The 17,037-nt window shown below is 44.2% G+C and overlaps 1 protein-coding gene across 6 annotated transcripts in view; it reads right to left on the reverse strand.

Moving 5' to 3' along the window:
• Window positions 1-17,037, reverse strand: part of LOC128872345 (leucine-rich repeat-containing protein 24-like) — a 128,028-nt gene that overhangs the window by 87,455 nt on the left and 23,536 nt on the right. For 3 of the 6 annotated variants that reach the window (XM_054114949.1, XM_054114952.1, XM_054114948.1), the window contains one exon: window positions 2,602-2,698. The gene's annotated coding sequence lies outside the window, so the exon portion shown is untranslated. Of the gene's footprint in view, window positions 1-2,601; window positions 2,699-2,755; window positions 3,551-3,795; window positions 4,128-17,037 lie in introns of those variants that run through there. The other 3 variants (XM_054114954.1, XM_054114950.1, XM_054114951.1) reach the window with 2 other exon arrangements.

Raw genomic sequence — 17,037 nt, forward strand, 5'->3', positions numbered from 1 at the left:
ATCGCGAGCCAGAAATCGTGATTTTCAGGTTTGGTCTAAAATTTTCAGCACGAGTCAGGCTCGGGATTTTAAAGTTTGGCTTAAAATTGTCATCGCGAGCCAGACTCGTGATTTTCGACTTTGCCCTAAAATTGTGAAAATTGTGAAAACTCGTGAAAATAGCGCAAGGTTTTAACGCGGCGAAAGAAACCTGCTCTCCTCTGCGCACCAGTTATCGAATCTTTTCTTCTTTCCTTATTCTTATCTTCCTTCGTGACGACAAACGCGTCGAGCCGAAATTAAAACTTCGAGAAAAAGGTATTACGATGAAAATTTAATTGAATTTCTGGCTCTCCAATTATCTCGGACAACCGTAATAAAGCATCTTCGTAGCGCGGCCGAAAATATTGATTCTTTCTTCTCTCCCTACGAAAAGCTCCGTGCTTCGCTAATGGGTTAAACGGAGTCCCATTACACCGCCATAAAATTAACCGGAGAAATGAAACTCGATACTCGAAGGATACGCGAATGTCTGCGGTTTCCAGTGCTCGTAAGGATTCGTATCTGTCGCAAGAGCTTCGTATCCTGTTACGAGGATTTTCTAACAACGATGCTCCGTGAAGAATGAACCACGACGAAACAATCGAAACTAGACGCGGTAACCGAAACTACTTGGAGAGCATTTTTATCCCGACTCTTCTTTGGCTGTTGCCGCGGAAATAAATTATACCATAGGGTGTCTTCCTGATATATTCTCCGACAACGAAAATCGCTTTTTATTCGTTTAGCAATGGATCGATGAAATCGTATTTGGTTGCACGAATGTTGCATGTAAGACGTACGACGACGTAGCTCGCGTATATCTATGACATGATTGATCGAAAATTTAAATATTTATAGTGTATGTACTGCAGCATAGGAAAACGGTAGCTACGTCGTCCGACAGAATGAACGATGCCCCGATGGGTTAGCCGAGCAGAGGCTAAAACGGTGTGGTGCCACATGGTGCCAGTTTGTATTGCGTACGATATGTACACATATTTAGCGAAATCTCGTGCACCGCTCGGGCGCAACTATGTTCCATTTGTAGCGGCTACGACGTGGATTTAGGACCCCCGCGGTGAACAGGGATCCTCTCCCCCCCTTTCATCTCTCCGAATAGTGCTCGATACTCTACAGAGAGCAATTTACGCGGGTTCTTTTTTCAATCTACCAGCTATAGAAAATACCCGAGTATTTTTCGTTCGATTTCGAGAACCGATCCAAAAATCGGCGCAGATCCAGACGAACGCCGATAGCGGTAGCGCGTTCATCTTTGCGGAACGCGCGTCGATAAATCGATTACATCGATTTACCGGGCAAAACGTTCGTATAGGTACAGAGAAACATATGGTAGATTGTAACGCATATCGACAACCCGCTTACAGCGAGTTAATTGCGCTCGTGCATAATTTGAGATCTTCGCTTCCGTCGCTCTCTCCCCCTCTCTATGTGTACGCATGCATCAGCAATTGCAATTGGAGGACAACGATGCCGCCACGTCGCGTCGGCTTCCAATTGCGCTTCGATCGGTCTGCGGAACCTACTCGATCATTCCGGCCCTTGAGCAAATAATTATCCCACCCCGTATTTTCACCGATTGTTTTCCCGTTGCGAAACGGCGTCGCTTCGACTTTTGCAACAATTTAAACGATTCGCGATCTCACCTGAGGGTGTTTACGCGATTTAGCTTCGCGCAGAAACGCGACGAGCCGGTCCGCTCGTAAATGTACAAGCACCGAAAATAATTCAACTGAATTGCAACGAAAGCTTGGAAGAGTCCGAGGAACAACTAGACGCTTCGGGGCGATGAATAAATTAAGACGTCGTTTTATGGGCGAACCATCGACGGGTCCGAACGCGCGGAAGAACAATGTCCGATCGACGTAATTAGCTCGGGAATTTATTGGGCCGAACTAACGGCGGTACTATCGGCCGGAGTGCGAGAGAACCGAGAGACAAAGCAAACAGGACGAAATAATTTATTCCATCGATTCCCGACGCGTTGGACGGATTGGCTCCCGTGATAATAATGCTAACATAGGCATCGCGCCGCCGGATCGATTCCTATGCTCCTCTATTCAAACATTTACGATTTTATGATTGAATTCGCGCGGCCCGCCGATGCAGCTGGGTTTCATTCGTTTGCGCGATCACGACTAACGGCGGCCATCGCGAATACATTACACGTAGACCGGATCAAATTTCCATCGATCCTAGCCAGGACGAATGACTGTTCTCTGATTCGAAAGAACGGAGAGGGGGAAATGTCGCGAATAATTGTAACGCAAACTACGATCCAACGAGCGGATATTATTATACTTTCGGAGTCAATTTTCGACTTAATCTGCGTAAAGATACTTTTCGTTGTTACTTCATGTTTCTATTACGCGAGAATTATCAAGTTTCTATTACTCGAGAATTATCCTGAAGATCGTCGCTTAAGAGCAATGGTAGAAATAAAGAAACGCGGATCGAGACAAAGGGTCGTTTCGAGCGTAATTCAAAATGAGAAACAGGGGTGTGAAGAACGAGAATACTTCGCAAACTGGTTTCAGCGGGAGGAAAAATTTTTTTACTTACCGATTCGTTACGTCAGACTGTAGTTCACGTGGTCGAATCCAAGCATCGTTACGCGTCGCTTTGAAACCGAGGTTTGGTAGTACGCCTATCCGATCATCTGCAAGAGAATATACCATTAGAATATGTAAAGATGAAAGCGCAGTAACGAACTAACATTTCGAGACCTCTCTTTTACCACTCATCATTACATACTCGTCATTACATACTCGTCACTACATACTCGTCACTACATACTCGTCACTACATACTCGTCACTACATACTCGTCACTACATACTCGTCACTACATACTCGTCGTTAGACTGCGTATCTTTATGCATTCGTAAGAATGTCGAATGTGCAAGAAACTACAAAATGCAAAGAATATGCAAGAACCTAAAAAAGATCGAAAGTAAAGTTCATGTTATAATGTTTGCAGAATAAAATAAATTCCTATTTAGGTTCAATATTTCTAGGCATATGAACAAAGATTTGATTTCGCAGTCTACTCGTCATTAACCACTTCACGTTGTGCACTCGTAACAGTCGTCACTAATAACCATATTTAACCTCGTCAGGGATGATTTTTGTGTTATCAAATTTTTCTTCTTTTTATACGCGCTTTTATATGTTCTCCGCAATCAGCCTACGCTTGGTCTAATCTTTCGTTCGCGTCTGTACCTTTGGCCCTTTTATGGCTGGCGCAATCGATCGCGCCGTCATCGATGCGAGTTGCAACGCGCTTCCGTTGATTACACACCGCGTGTCCCTTCCTCCGCGGTAAAAACAACGTTTCTTGGACGACACTGTTCCGACGCTAGTCACGCTCGACCGTTCTCCATGCGTCCACGCACCAAACATCTCCATCTTCTCCGTTAGGGAAAAGCTAGGCTTCATTTTCCTGCCATAATTATTCCTTCGCTCGTAAATCGCCCCTTTTCTTTTCTTCGTTATTAGCGCGCGCCGACGATCATTCTTCGAGCGAAACGAAACTCGTCCAAGATATTTTCCCTTTGTGAGACGGTTTTTGCAGAGTCTAGATTCCCGCGCAATTCTCCGGAATTACAGTCAGTGTAATTAGTATTCGTACAGGAAGCATTTATTTTAAATTGCTTGTTGTACGAATACTTCCTACATCGACTGTATATCGAGGAAATAAACAAGAAAAAGATACGTTTGATCCCGTATATACATCCACAGTTTTTACTACACGTACTTTTGTAGATTCCTGATACGTTGGAGGGCTGATGCGGCTTTATATAAAGGATCGGTAGTCGAAGAGACGGATATCAGCAATTTCGAAAACGGGTGTAATAATTCTGAAGCACCGGAGATCGAACGATTCTTTATTCGCGTTAACGGCACAAGAACGCTGTATTTAAAACGTCCGCGATGCGAAATTTTTGAATAATTTTGTGTTCTCGCTGAGCGAGACAACAGGCGGCGAAACAGAATCGATTTTTCGCGAAAGAGTGTAGTGTAGGAGAAACTGTGTAGCAAGTATAACGGAGTCGGAAATATATCGGTAGAACGATCGACTGTATTCGACGGCGAACAGTGACCAACTGACTCGCTTCAAGGAGACGAGTGCTCGGTACGGTACAGAAAAAAAGTTGTTTATCGCCGTACTTGAACGGTTGAGACGCGGGTTCGAACGTGCGTGGTGTTTACCTCTTTAGCTTGTAACAACGTGCGAGACGCGTAATAAGGAATTCGAGTCGAGCATGAAAAACACGAGTCGGAAGCGTCGTACACAAAAGACTTGAAAGGTCAAGAAACGCGACGCAATTTGAAGTTTCGAAGGATAGTAGAGATTCTCGTATCCGAACTGTTGAAATTGTATTTTTATAAACTTTAGTTTATAAAGGATTACAACATATATAAGAATATTAAAGGAAAGGTGTTCGAAATTCACGACGACCCGTACCGCTTGACTTATTTCCCTGGACTGAGGATCGTCGCTTTCTGTCCCTGCTAGGACCCCACTCCTTTTTCTGCTTCAAGGAAAAACAGACCCTTTTCCTCGAGACTTGAAAGTGGCAATCGTTGCATTCCAACACGAACTAGCGGGAAGAGAAAAGTGGCCGGATAGTGGAATTTTCGGATAATAGATTACTTTCTTTCGTATTAAATATCATTTATCCAAGTAGAAATGAACAAAATTTAGATTCTTTCAACATCTAAAGGAGTCCCGTTACTTTTTAGTCGCTAAATCGCATAAATTTTTTATTGTAAGCAGCTGCGTAGAATTACATTCTCGTTGTGCCACTATGATCAGTCAGTGGTTTTTCCTACATAATTCAAAAACGAAGCACCATCCGACATTTTTGCAAAGGAAATTGTCGTTCGGAATCGTCTCAGCTCCGTTTCCGGTTCTTACACTAATTCTGGTACACCCTGTATAGCTAATCGTGCTCGCATATGTTCGTCGAAAGAGTATGACCGTTACGTCGAGTCCGTATCGTTTAGACCGTTAAACGCGACATTTCTGTAAAGAAAACTGTATCGGTAAGAACGTTGGTGCTCGTAGAGTTTTCCAGTATATCTCCCGAGAAAACCAAGTAAAATATTTCGCAAGGAGTATCCAGCTATTTGATATTCCGTTCGCGAGGAGAAAGCCGGCGAAGCAGCTTTTGTTTTGAAACTCGGCTGATTTACCGGCGCGCGTATCCCTTTGAAAAATATGTATCTGTTCGTACGAGAACCGGCGCGGCGGTGTCCACGGTTGTGCTCGGTTCGTTAAAAATTCATGATGTTTGTCGATGAATTTTTGAGGAAGAGCGACGCGCTCCGCGTAGGCGCAAACAACTAAATGGGCGGAAATAAAAACTCGGACCGTCGAGTAAACACCGTTTTCCCGACTTTTTCAAACTCTATGACCTCGGTCCGTGTCACTCGGACTCTTCGACCGTTCGCTCGTCCTTTAGTCGTAATATAAAAATTCTGATAAATAAACCACCGTAAAGTGGAATAATTTCAGCGTCCACGTTCTGGAATCCATTACTCGAGCAACCGGACTTTCCCCGACGCGAACTTCGATTCCATCCACCTCCGTTCGGATCGCACGATACTAACACGCGTACGAATTTGCGGAACGTATAACAATTAATATCTCGGTATGTATGGAATGCATAATATCCGATGGCTCGAGCATCGCTTCAAAGGAGATAATACCGGAAGACGGAATTATATGCTTCGAAACCACTTGCCTCTCAACGTCGCGGTAATTTGAGGGGTCGAAATCGATCACGGCTCTACCCGTGTCTTCCAATGTATCGAACTTCTCTCGTTTCTAACCTGAACACGCTAATATCGCGAGGAACTTTCTAAGCCCTCCGAGAACTTTGTAAACGCGTGCAAAAGCCGGCTTTCGCTCGTCACGGGTCAGTATAATTTACGAAAGGAGAAACGCGTTGGTCTCTCGAATCGATTGATTCGGTATTCCAGCTCCGAGGAATTCGACGTGAAACGATCGCACTTTGTCGCGATTAACACGTTGCCTCCCAAACGAATATTCTTGAAAATTTCTGCTAAGATTAAATATTATTTAGACTATCAGTGTTGCATGACCAACTATACATATAGGTAACTACATAGATATTCGCAACCAACTCATAGCTAATAGATACCGTAGTAGAATCATCGCGCAACCATCTTAGTCATAGCTTTCGAATTCAGAGCTTTCTAGCGCTTACTCGTTCTTTATTTTACAAGTTCGACCGTCCGCTGACCGTAGCAACCGAAATCTCACTCTCGCCTATATAAACCCCGATTTTTAAGTCTATGGTGTAAGTCAATGGATTACGACAACAACAAAAAGTGAACGAAAATCTCCAGAGAGTTCTGCCCTATAAAGGGTTAAAAAGATACGAGGCGGACAATGTTAACTTCGACAGTGAAGATACTTAATGTCCAAGGTACGATGTATACGGAGATTGGAGACTGTAGAAAGCCGGATACATTTAAAGACTGGTGGAACTTACAAGTGGCGGGACAAAGAAGAGGAAAGACGACAAAGACAAAGGTCGGGATGGAGAACGCTGCAAGGACAATCGAGCCAAAGGCGGACTGCGCATTTCAATTTCAGCGTTTAATCTTGCCAAGCCGAAGCGCTCAATATCCTTGCTGGTCGTTCCTTCGGCAAATAGACAGAGATCTGTTAACGTAACAGCTTCACCGTCGCGTATAATATTACGTTTCGGACATGATTGAAAAGTAACGTTGGAACAATGGTAACGGGACTGATAAACGCGATAACCCGTCTTTTTATCTGTCCCTAAAAATTGTAAAATACCACATTTTCATTTTATCTGTCTCAACCCTCCAATTTCACTAACGCAACATCGCAACTTTAATGATTCATTTGAAGAGCCGAGGGTTAACGAAAGCTAATCTGGACAGAATTTATAAATTTTGATGAGAGTACAAACGTAAATGATACGACAAATGTCAGGTTCTATAGTTTTCAATGAAACAAAATTGAAGCTCTGCAGACATTTCCGTGTGAATCAGTCTGGCAGTAAACGCGTTAAGAAACGTTCGAAGAATTAAAACGACAGCGGCACGCGTTCGCGAGGTTCTACATTCGAGATTGAAAAAGAAAAGTGAAAGACAGTATCGATCGATGGGGGCTTTATTAAAATTCAGGAGACAGTCGGGTAAACGGCGTTTTCGCTCGACGAGGCCAAAGTGGTGTTTTCGCGCTCGCGAGGAGATCACATTTTACACGGTAGCATCTGTTCCGGTCAGAACGATAGGAGTTAATTAACGATCCGCCCAGTAAAAAGCAAGCTGGAGTATTTCGACGAGCAACCGCAAACCGAAACGCTGAAATATCCCGCGAGCGAAGCACCGGCTGAGAATTAACGACGGTCCTCGGCCGACTTCGGCGTTAACACGAGCCCGAATGAAATATCGCCGACGAGGCGAAATTTTCCCCTTCGCTCGAGTCGTGGAAACGCTTCGATGCAGCCTAGGACTTACGTTTCAGTCCCAAACGTAACCAACTCCTACGTATATTTGTATCAGTGAAGAATAACATACGGTACAGACACGGTCCCTTCTCAGGAATGAAGTTTGAACGCTATTAAGGCGTCTGGCCACCCTGACCGCTCGCCAGATGAGTACTATACTTACAAAAAAAAAAAATTAATTAAAAAATTAATCAAGTAATCGCAAAAATCCATTGCCATTCTTCGCATAACGTATCTAAAAGTAGTGCGTACAAATTTCAGAGCAATCGGGCCGCAGGTTCTCAAAAAATTTTCCATATATTTACATATATTTGTATCAGTGAAGAATAACATACAGTACAGACACGGTCCCTTCTTAGGAATGAAGTTTGAACGCTATTAAGGCGTCTGGCCACCCTGACCGTTCGCCAGATGAGTACAATACCTACAAAAAAAAATTAATTAAAAAATTAATCAAGTAATCGCAAAAATCCATTGCAATTCTTCGCATAACGTATCTAAAAGTAGCGCGTACAAATTTCAGAGCAATCGGGCCGCAGGTTCTCAAAAAATTAAGGCGTTCTCAATTAAGGCGTCTGGCCACCCTGACCGCTCGCCAGATGAGTACTATACTTACAAAAAAAAAAAAATTAATTAAAAAATTAATCAAGTAATCGCAAAAATCCATTGCCATTCTTCGCATAACGTATCTAAAAGTAGTGTGTAAAAATTTCAAAGCAATCGGGCCGCAGGTTCTCAAAAAATTTTCCGTGTGTTCATTAAACCGTTTTTTAGTACGTGTCAAAACGTGAAAATATTTTTTTCTATACTTTCGCATTTATGAATTTTTTAAGAATAGTACCCATCTGGCGCGCGCTCAGGATGGCCAGATGCCTTGAGTTTGCTTGGGCACGTCTTTCGGCGCCAGCTTAGTTACGAGCCAGTTTACCAAATTTTTATTTACACAGTCTATTTATTCTTCCCGCAATCGCGAGTCGTTGCAATTGCGGTTAAACGATCGATCCAAATTAAATACCACGCGAGCTATTGTTCGACGTTTACACTTTTGCCGGAGCCTGTGTGTTGCGGCTTGTATTCCAACGTGGCTCGCGTGATTTATCGAATGTATTTTTACGTATCGCGTCTGGACTCGTTGCGTTCGTTACACGTGAAAATTTCGCGATTGAATTTCGAATGGAAAATTTGCACAAATGCTCCCGGACGAACCGTCCGGTGCGAGAGAGAAGAACGCGAGGGAACGATCGATCGCGACGTGGAAACGCGTCCCTACGATTTCGCACGACCGGATACGATTTAGATTCTCCGTTGTCGTCCGGCTCGTAATTTCCCGCGATTATCAGATATATCGGGGTGTTTCGTGTCAAGATAGATCGGTCGCGAATTACCCTGTCGTTGCGGCCACGGCATAAATCGCCTTATTTCATGCAGGTATGCTTTCGATTCCCTGAAAACCGCGTTCAGCGAGTAAACAGTGTAAGAGGATGAATTTCATCCTCTTATCGGTCAGCTCGAGCTGATTGCCGACCAAACGGTACACATCGTAAAGTGGAGAGCGAAAGCTCGGCAGGAGCCAATGCCCCGTGTTCCTAGCGATTTATTAAACCCTCCGTCGCGACCACCGCATCCACCCGGGCAACGTGACGTGTCGCTACCCTCGCGTCGTAAACATAAAGGGAACGCCGTCGAACTCGCAATCCGCGCCATACAAATACCAACAAGTTCATGTATCGATTTTTTCTTTTTTATGTCAACGATAAAAAAGTATTTTATTTAAATCCACGAATCTCTTTGCCGACAGACGCGACTTTCGAGTTTCGACTTTCCCGGTTTCGTGCATTTCCCGTACACGTTCGTCCTTCCGTGTTTCGCTAGTTTGATTACACTTCGTATCGAAGCTAACATAACAACATTAGTCTTCGCAATCGCTCGACGTAACTTCGTTCGGACGTAACTGTTTCGGGTACAGACTATACGCAACTAACGTGGCTCGTTCCCTTCCGCGAGATCGATAGTCGCCACACACGCGTGTCGGCGATCGACGTTTTTCAACGACGATTAGCTAGTTTAGATATAGTTTACCTTTCCGTTTCGTCTTTTGCAATTTTTCTTCTATTCCGTGGCTTCATCGACTTCACGCCCCCGGACGGACGAAAATCGGATTTTCTCGCGACGCCAAGCGCGTCCGAAAGGAACGGTCGTCGCCGCGCGGAAGAAAGAGGAAAAGACGCGACGGAGCAATTTGCCCCGACGCGATTACGAGATTATACGCCCGTTCTAATTGGCGAAATCTTCTTACGGCCCGCGGCGATAGCAGCGACGATGGCGGCTATTTCAATTTTCCTGAAGCCGTCTCGGAGGGTGGGCACGGTAACCGGATGAAATTCGGACGGACGGCGTCGGTCGGTTCGCGTCGATGTAACGAGCAACCCGTACACGCCGTAAATTGCAAATTAGCTTAAGCCGATTCCGATAGGGTTTACGGTGGCCGCTTGACCGCGGACGGACGGCCAACGGTTCGAAAAATGCTACCTACGCGTCTATCGATAACGAGCCAGCTCGAACTTCGAGATGGAGGCGCGGAAACGAAGAAGCAGGGATGAATAGCGCGATGGTAGGTCCATTGGAGACAGACAGCGCGACCGATCTCTAAACTTAACACATTCGCGACCGCTGATGTACAATCACGTCACTTTGAATTGTATTCCTGGTTGTTACAAAATTACAAGGATCTTTTTATTTTGGGGGAGCGAAAAGTAATTTTATCAAGATGGTTAAAGAAATGGTTTATGGCTAAAGAAATCTTAAATACTGATCAACGAAATAATTTCCATCATTTTCTAACACTTACAGTCAACTATACAGCGTATAGGTAGTTGTTCGATTCCCTTTTTAAAAAAATCCTTCTATTTTTCATTGAAAATCGAGGATTGGGTTGGGCTCAAAATTTTCATCGCGAGCCAGACCCGTGACTTTCAAGTTTGGCTCAAAATTTTCATCGCGAGCCAGCCTCATGAATTTCAAGTTTGGCCTAAAATTTCCGCAACATGCTCGAAAAAATGTTCCAAGTCGAAGACATTTCCATTACTTTTCATATTTTGTCATTTTTATCTTCGCCCTTCGGCTTCAAGATTTTATTATTTTATTTATTATCTGCGAATGCATTGATGCAAAACAGAGGAAATACACTAAGCAAGGGAACCGAAGAGTACCGAACAAAATAAAGAATAAAATTACCGACGAGTCCAAAGCAGGCCCAAGAAGAAACGCTCCTCCTTTTCTCCTCTCTCTCTCGGTCTCCCTTACCGCCAAGGACAATAGCAACAAGGGATCAGGGCCAGCCCTCTCTGGACTCGCAATCGCTCCCGTGAACCTGGTTGTATCGCACGGGAATCCAGGAGGCGTTGCTCGATTCTCTCGGTGGACACAGCCTAGTATGCCGACGCACAAATCTTCCGGCGAGTTGGACCAACTATTTAAACGGATCGGTTCGTTTCCGGGGTCACAGGTGCGCCTCGTAAATCTTCCGTGACTCGAGATACCAGCTGAAGAGGGGACCAAGGGATGAGAGAGAATGCCCGCGTGTCAGAGAGAAAGGAAGACGTGTCTCGAGGAATATCCATCGGCGTATTAAACGCACGTTATTCACCGTAAACAACGATAAAATTAATCTTTCCATGGCACGCGAGCGGGCCAGAGATCCATTAGGGGATAAGCGTTCGCGTTTCCGTGCTGTATCCGGTACGGTGAAGCTTAAAAAACACGTAGCCGAAGTGCCGATCGAAATCGCGCCAGACGAATTGCTGGCTAGCCGGTGGCTTAACATCGGCAACACCAGAGATTCGGAGATTTCGCTGTACAACGAATGCCGGTCGAATGGCCCGCGAGCGTCGATTAAACGACGGCTGGTTAACAAAAGCTGGAATTTTCCATCCGACCGCGAACGCCATTTTTCGTGCGACCAGAGATTGCGGGCGATCGTCGCGTTGTTGCGGATAATCGGCCGTTCAAAAATTCGCTCGCCGATATATCAGCTGAAATTTGGCGCTACTTGACCCGAGGCATTTCGCCGCAACGTCACAAACTATTCTAATCGTGCTAAATAATTATGCGACCATCGAACCATTATATTCGAGTTTAGGAAACTACATCGGTCAAGCCGAGCCATAGACGGAACTTTGCGTTTTCGGCATTTAATGTATCCGCTGGAAGGAATTCCCTCGTTGCCGTCTCCGAGCATACGGACGTCCCCTGAAATATTACAGGAAACTTGTCTCGGACCGGAAGCGGTTTATTCGACTGTGATAACTCACATTTTATATTTCCTGCATCCATCTGGGATCTCTCTAAATTACTGCTGCGCGTTTAAATCTACATTTTCGTTCGTTTTACAGTGGGAGATCGATTTACGTCGGAGCTCTGTTGAATTTTAATTAAAACCTTATTTTAAGATTCCGAGAAGAAGACATTTTCTATGTCGCAACGAAGGTATTAACACTATCCAGATTTATTTTCTTCGACGCCTGAGCTTCGGAATCGATTTATTTAATTTCTCAGGCGAAAACACTTGTCACCCGTATGTGGGTCAACGTGTTAACGACGAGCTTTCTCTTCGGTTCGAAGAGAAAGCATCGATAACAAAGTTACCTAACGAAAGTGTATCCGTGTAGCCGGTAAATAAGAGATAGAAGCGAGGTATAGGTTTATAGCTGTTCGACGGCGCGATTGGCGAAAGAAGAGAACGCCAGCAGGGAACGCGGCGAATGAGGAAAATAGGCACCCGGGAGAATACATCGGCGGAGCAATCTCGACAGAGTCGAGAACAGTCGGAAATGAGAACGAGGGATTCTTTGATACGGTTCGTATACGACTGTTCGCGGTCTAATTAGTTCGGGAAGAGATCGGGGGGCCCTTTCAGACGAGACGTTCGGTCTCGCGACGCCTAGTACTGCTACGCCACCGAGAACATTGCAAGCAATGAGACCGTTCACGGCGAAGCCGCAAAGTGCACAGCGACGGGACGTCGCACACGGTACTACAGATGCCCAAATATGCGACCAAAATGCAATTTATGAAGTTTCGAACAGGCTTTTATCAATGTTGTACGCGTGTTGTTTACATACGAGTTCGTTAAAAAGGCTGTTTTCGCGGCATCAAACACCTTATTATCCTTAATTTTAATTCAACTTTAATTTATTATTGTTATTTCTGTCAATGTATTCCAACTACGTCGCCCTATAAACCTAGAAATCCTTTTTCATACAAAATTCACAATTATTTAATATTTTTATGTTGCCAATATTGGATCCGCCATTCTGAATTTTACAATTCTGATATATCCGAAGTTTGCGGCTCAAATAACTCATAAATACCAAGTTTCATCAAATTAAAATTTTAATATACATGTCGGCAATATTGGACCTGCCATTTTGAATCTTGCTATTCTGTTATCGGATCCATGATTTACGGTCCAAAAAATGCAAAAATACCAAGTTTCATGAAAATAACATTTTAATATACATGTCGGCCATGTCGGATCTTCCATTTGGAATATTGCAATTCTGATATTAGACTCGTAATTAGATTCTTACGACAATCCGCAGATTTCAAACACCCTCGGACCTTTAAAAGTCTTTACTTCTCGTTAGTTCTACCGCACGTTGAATACGCATCTCAGATCTGGAATCCGTTACAAAGTGGCTTTACGAAAATGATTCAGAGTGTTCAGCATAAATTCTTAAGGCACGTTTCTTATAAGATAGGTACACCTATGGATATAGCAAACCACGACGATGACGATATACTTTGCACTATGCAAATGCACTATTCTTGAATCTGCTAGAATTAAGTATATTATTCAGACTATTGGAGACTACATGATCAACCATCCGTCGTGGTATTTATTTTTATAACTTCATCAAAATACACGAATTTCATTTAAATTCATTCCCTTTGAAGCTTAACTTTCAGAATTAATTTTTTTAGTTCTTCGGTGAAACGCACTGTCACCCACGAATGGGTGACGTGGCCATCAACGTGTTAAACTACAATATACAGGGTGTCTCAAAAATGTTGTAACACCTTGAAAGAGGTGGTTCGGGAGGTGATTTGAAACAACTTTTTCCTTTGCAAAAATGTCAGATGGAGCTTCGTTAAGGAGATATTAACGGAAAACCCCGACCAATCAGAGCGCGTGTATGCCGATGGAGCGCTCGCGGTAGCGAAGGCTACGCGCTTTTAAATCCAACATTTTGTTTTTCTTGTTGTCATTGCTATTACATTGTACTTGATATCAAGGGATTGCCCGTAAATAAAGTATTATTATTATTATTATTATAATTTGTGACCCAAACAACTCGAAAATACCAAGTTTCGTGGAGACCCGAAAAACTCTAATTTTGGTTGGATTTTTGGCCACCCGAACCTGCTGTACGTCGTCGAATGCTTCGGTCTCGCCGAAAATTCCTCGCGAGTAACGGGCTCGTTCCAACGAAGCAACATAATATTTATGCGGCGACGGTTTCCTCGGTTCGATCGCCTCTGCCTGTGGCGGCCTAAACGATCGACGATCGAGCCAATCGACGGCCATTCGCGAACGCGCAACGTAAATAGACTTCCGTCGTTCGAGGGATGAAATTAGTCCGCGTAAGCTTAGGTTCGCCTTAGGAAACTGCCATCGACATTGCTGGATCGACGCCAAACCAGCGTCGAAAACCGGTCCAAGAATCTCGAATAACGACTCGTCTCGACGGGTTCTCTTTGCGCGTCGCGAGTTCCAGCGAGATCAATTCGCCAAAAATCGCGATACGCGGTAAACATCTCATAGAAAAATCATCTTCCAAGATCGTCGGTCTCTATCCGTGACTGGTTTCGTCCAACGCGATTACAACACGGGTAGAAAATGTACTCGTCCTCTGAATTCGTCGAAAGCAATCGTGACCGCGATAAAAGAAAAAAAAAAGAAAAAGATTTCTACCGTCCTTCCTCTCGAATCTGTCTCCAAAAAAAGCGGAAGCTCGAACGGAACGAGTTCGTGGTTTGTCCGCTTACGCTATCGATCTTCGAAAAAAAAAAAGCGAACACGTTGTACGAGCAATTCTACAAGCCTCGCGACAACATCACTCTTTCGACGATGAAATCGAAGCAAACCGTTTAACATGATCAATTGATACGCGAGCCATTTAAATTCGCGTTCGCCTCCTCCCGCGGTCATTGCATTTCATCGATGAAACATTTCCGTTTCGAGATCGCTTCAAACGAAAACAGTTAAATCGTCCCTTACCCGCGCCAGAGTCTAGAGATTCTCTCGTCGTTGCGTTTTCGCTGGGAAATATTGTATTCTCGAGCACCGTTCGTTTGCAGCCACTCGTTCAATTTGCCGCTCGACTCGACAATGTTCCGAGAGCTACGCCGTTTACGAGTGCCTACGTTAATAGAATACATCGATACTCTGTCGAGGCGAGTGGAACCGTATGGATCGTATGTACAAGGTAACCTATCGATGGATTCTAGCGTTCGTAGCCACGATCTTGCGAGACGGTGATTTTGGTGGGCGCCTTTGATGGGATACCTAGACCAAGACGTCTTTTTGCCTATAGGATAACGTGCAGTTGTCTCTAAGCGTATCCGGTTCTCAAAGGAGTAGCTCCTTGGAAATCTCGATACGCCTCGGTATGGATATCCGCAGTGGCCGCGTGGTTTTCCGATACGAAGCCGAATTATAAATTTTTGCTTCAATCATATCGGTAAACGCATCCATAAAGAAATACTGCTCAAAGATACATTTTTATTTACCCGTTTGGGTAAATACTTTCTCGTTTAACGATATCCTTCGAACGTTAAATTACGAAACCCCGATTCCATACCTCGCGTAATTAAAAAATCTATATTACGATCAACTGGAGATGAACGAATCAACTGCGACGGATATAGGAGAAACGTACTTCGTCTGTGGAGCCTAATAGTGTATAAATCGCGATACATCGCAACATATGGTTCGGGCTGGAATATTTACTTATCGTGTCAATATTCTTGTGTGCTTAACGTAATCGATTTTGATCGAGTGGTTTCCAGCAAACGTATCGTCGTACCGCGCTACAAAGATATCCCCCCAATTTGCGTACACGTACGGAACGGTAGATAGAATATCGTAATGGAAGTTAAACTTGAAATCGATTTTCGTGTTTTATCACGCTAATTACGTTCGTCGAAATGAAACGACAACGGGCGTACGGTTGGTATTCAATTTTTTCGTTGCGTTCGAAATGTAGAACATGCCTGCGAGTATCGCGATAGGACGCGAACGCAACGTTCGGACCCGGGAAACGAAGCGGGACGAAAAATTACGAACGGTTCAATTATTTTCAGCGATAATCGACTAGCGTGTTATCGAGCTGTGATTCCCTTGTCATTTCCAACGATCCGAAATGTTTCCAAACAATATTCGATAGGGATGTTCGGTGTTTCTCGATATTTGTGCCGTCTTGAATAACTTTTAAACCAATTATTGTACGCAACAAGATTTCCTTTTTTCGCGAGATATAAATTTGAATCCGTGATGTCAGAATCTGTAATAAATGATACGTATCAAGTTAAGAGAGAATTTTGACAGTTCCCAATAATGGACAAAGCTAAGCTTTTTTGAAAACTCGCAGATTCGACCTATATTTTCAAGATCAAATATTATCCTTGTCGCTTTATTCATATTTTCCCCTTGTTCTTCAAAGTTTCTTAATTTCGTTCAAGAATCGTCTCTCTAGCTCATTTCCGTCGAAAGTTCTACGATTTTTACACAGATTTCGTCACTTTTCCGCGCTGTGCGTCGCGGCTCCTATTCTCGATCGCGAAAATTATTCGCTCGGGAACGACGAACCGACGAGAATCACCGGGAGTCGCCTTGCGCACGCGTCGAACCAGACTCGACGTTTCGACTAATGAAAACCAACCCTTTGTGGAGTCGTTGGATGCCGAGCGGCTATTAGAAAATCAACGCGATAGGTAGACGATGCGTAATGAGAACGAAACTATCGACCGGCTCCGGTCCGAGTGGATCGTAAACGAGTCGAATCGTCGATTGGACAGCGTTGGTTGCTTCGTAACCTCGGTTCGCCATTTGCATGATGGATCCAAGTAATCTGCGCTTCGTTCGTCAACAAAACTGATACGTCGGATACCCGTGCAGCGTACGAGATTGATCGAACGATCGAACACGCCGCGAAATGCAATTTCGTCTTCTTCTTTCGTACGTCGTCAAATTTACATCCCGTGTGCACCCAATAAAATAAGTGAAATAGTATCGGTATTCGGCGAAATTAGTACGATAAACGCGTCGATCTCTTTTTTTTACAGATTTATTGTAGCCATGTTGTCGCCGGTCACCGGTGACCCCCACGGCGCTATAGCCAAGTCGAGTGTCGGTCACCGGTGACCCCCACGGCGCTGTAGCTAACTTGAGTGTCGGTCACCGGTGACCCCCACGGCGCTATAGC

The sequence above is a fragment of the Hylaeus volcanicus genome, chromosome 2 (genome assembly GCF_026283585.1).
Source record: "Hylaeus volcanicus isolate JK05 chromosome 2, UHH_iyHylVolc1.0_haploid, whole genome shotgun sequence".
In the NCBI taxonomy this organism is placed as follows: domain Eukaryota; kingdom Metazoa; phylum Arthropoda; class Insecta; order Hymenoptera; family Colletidae; genus Hylaeus; species Hylaeus volcanicus.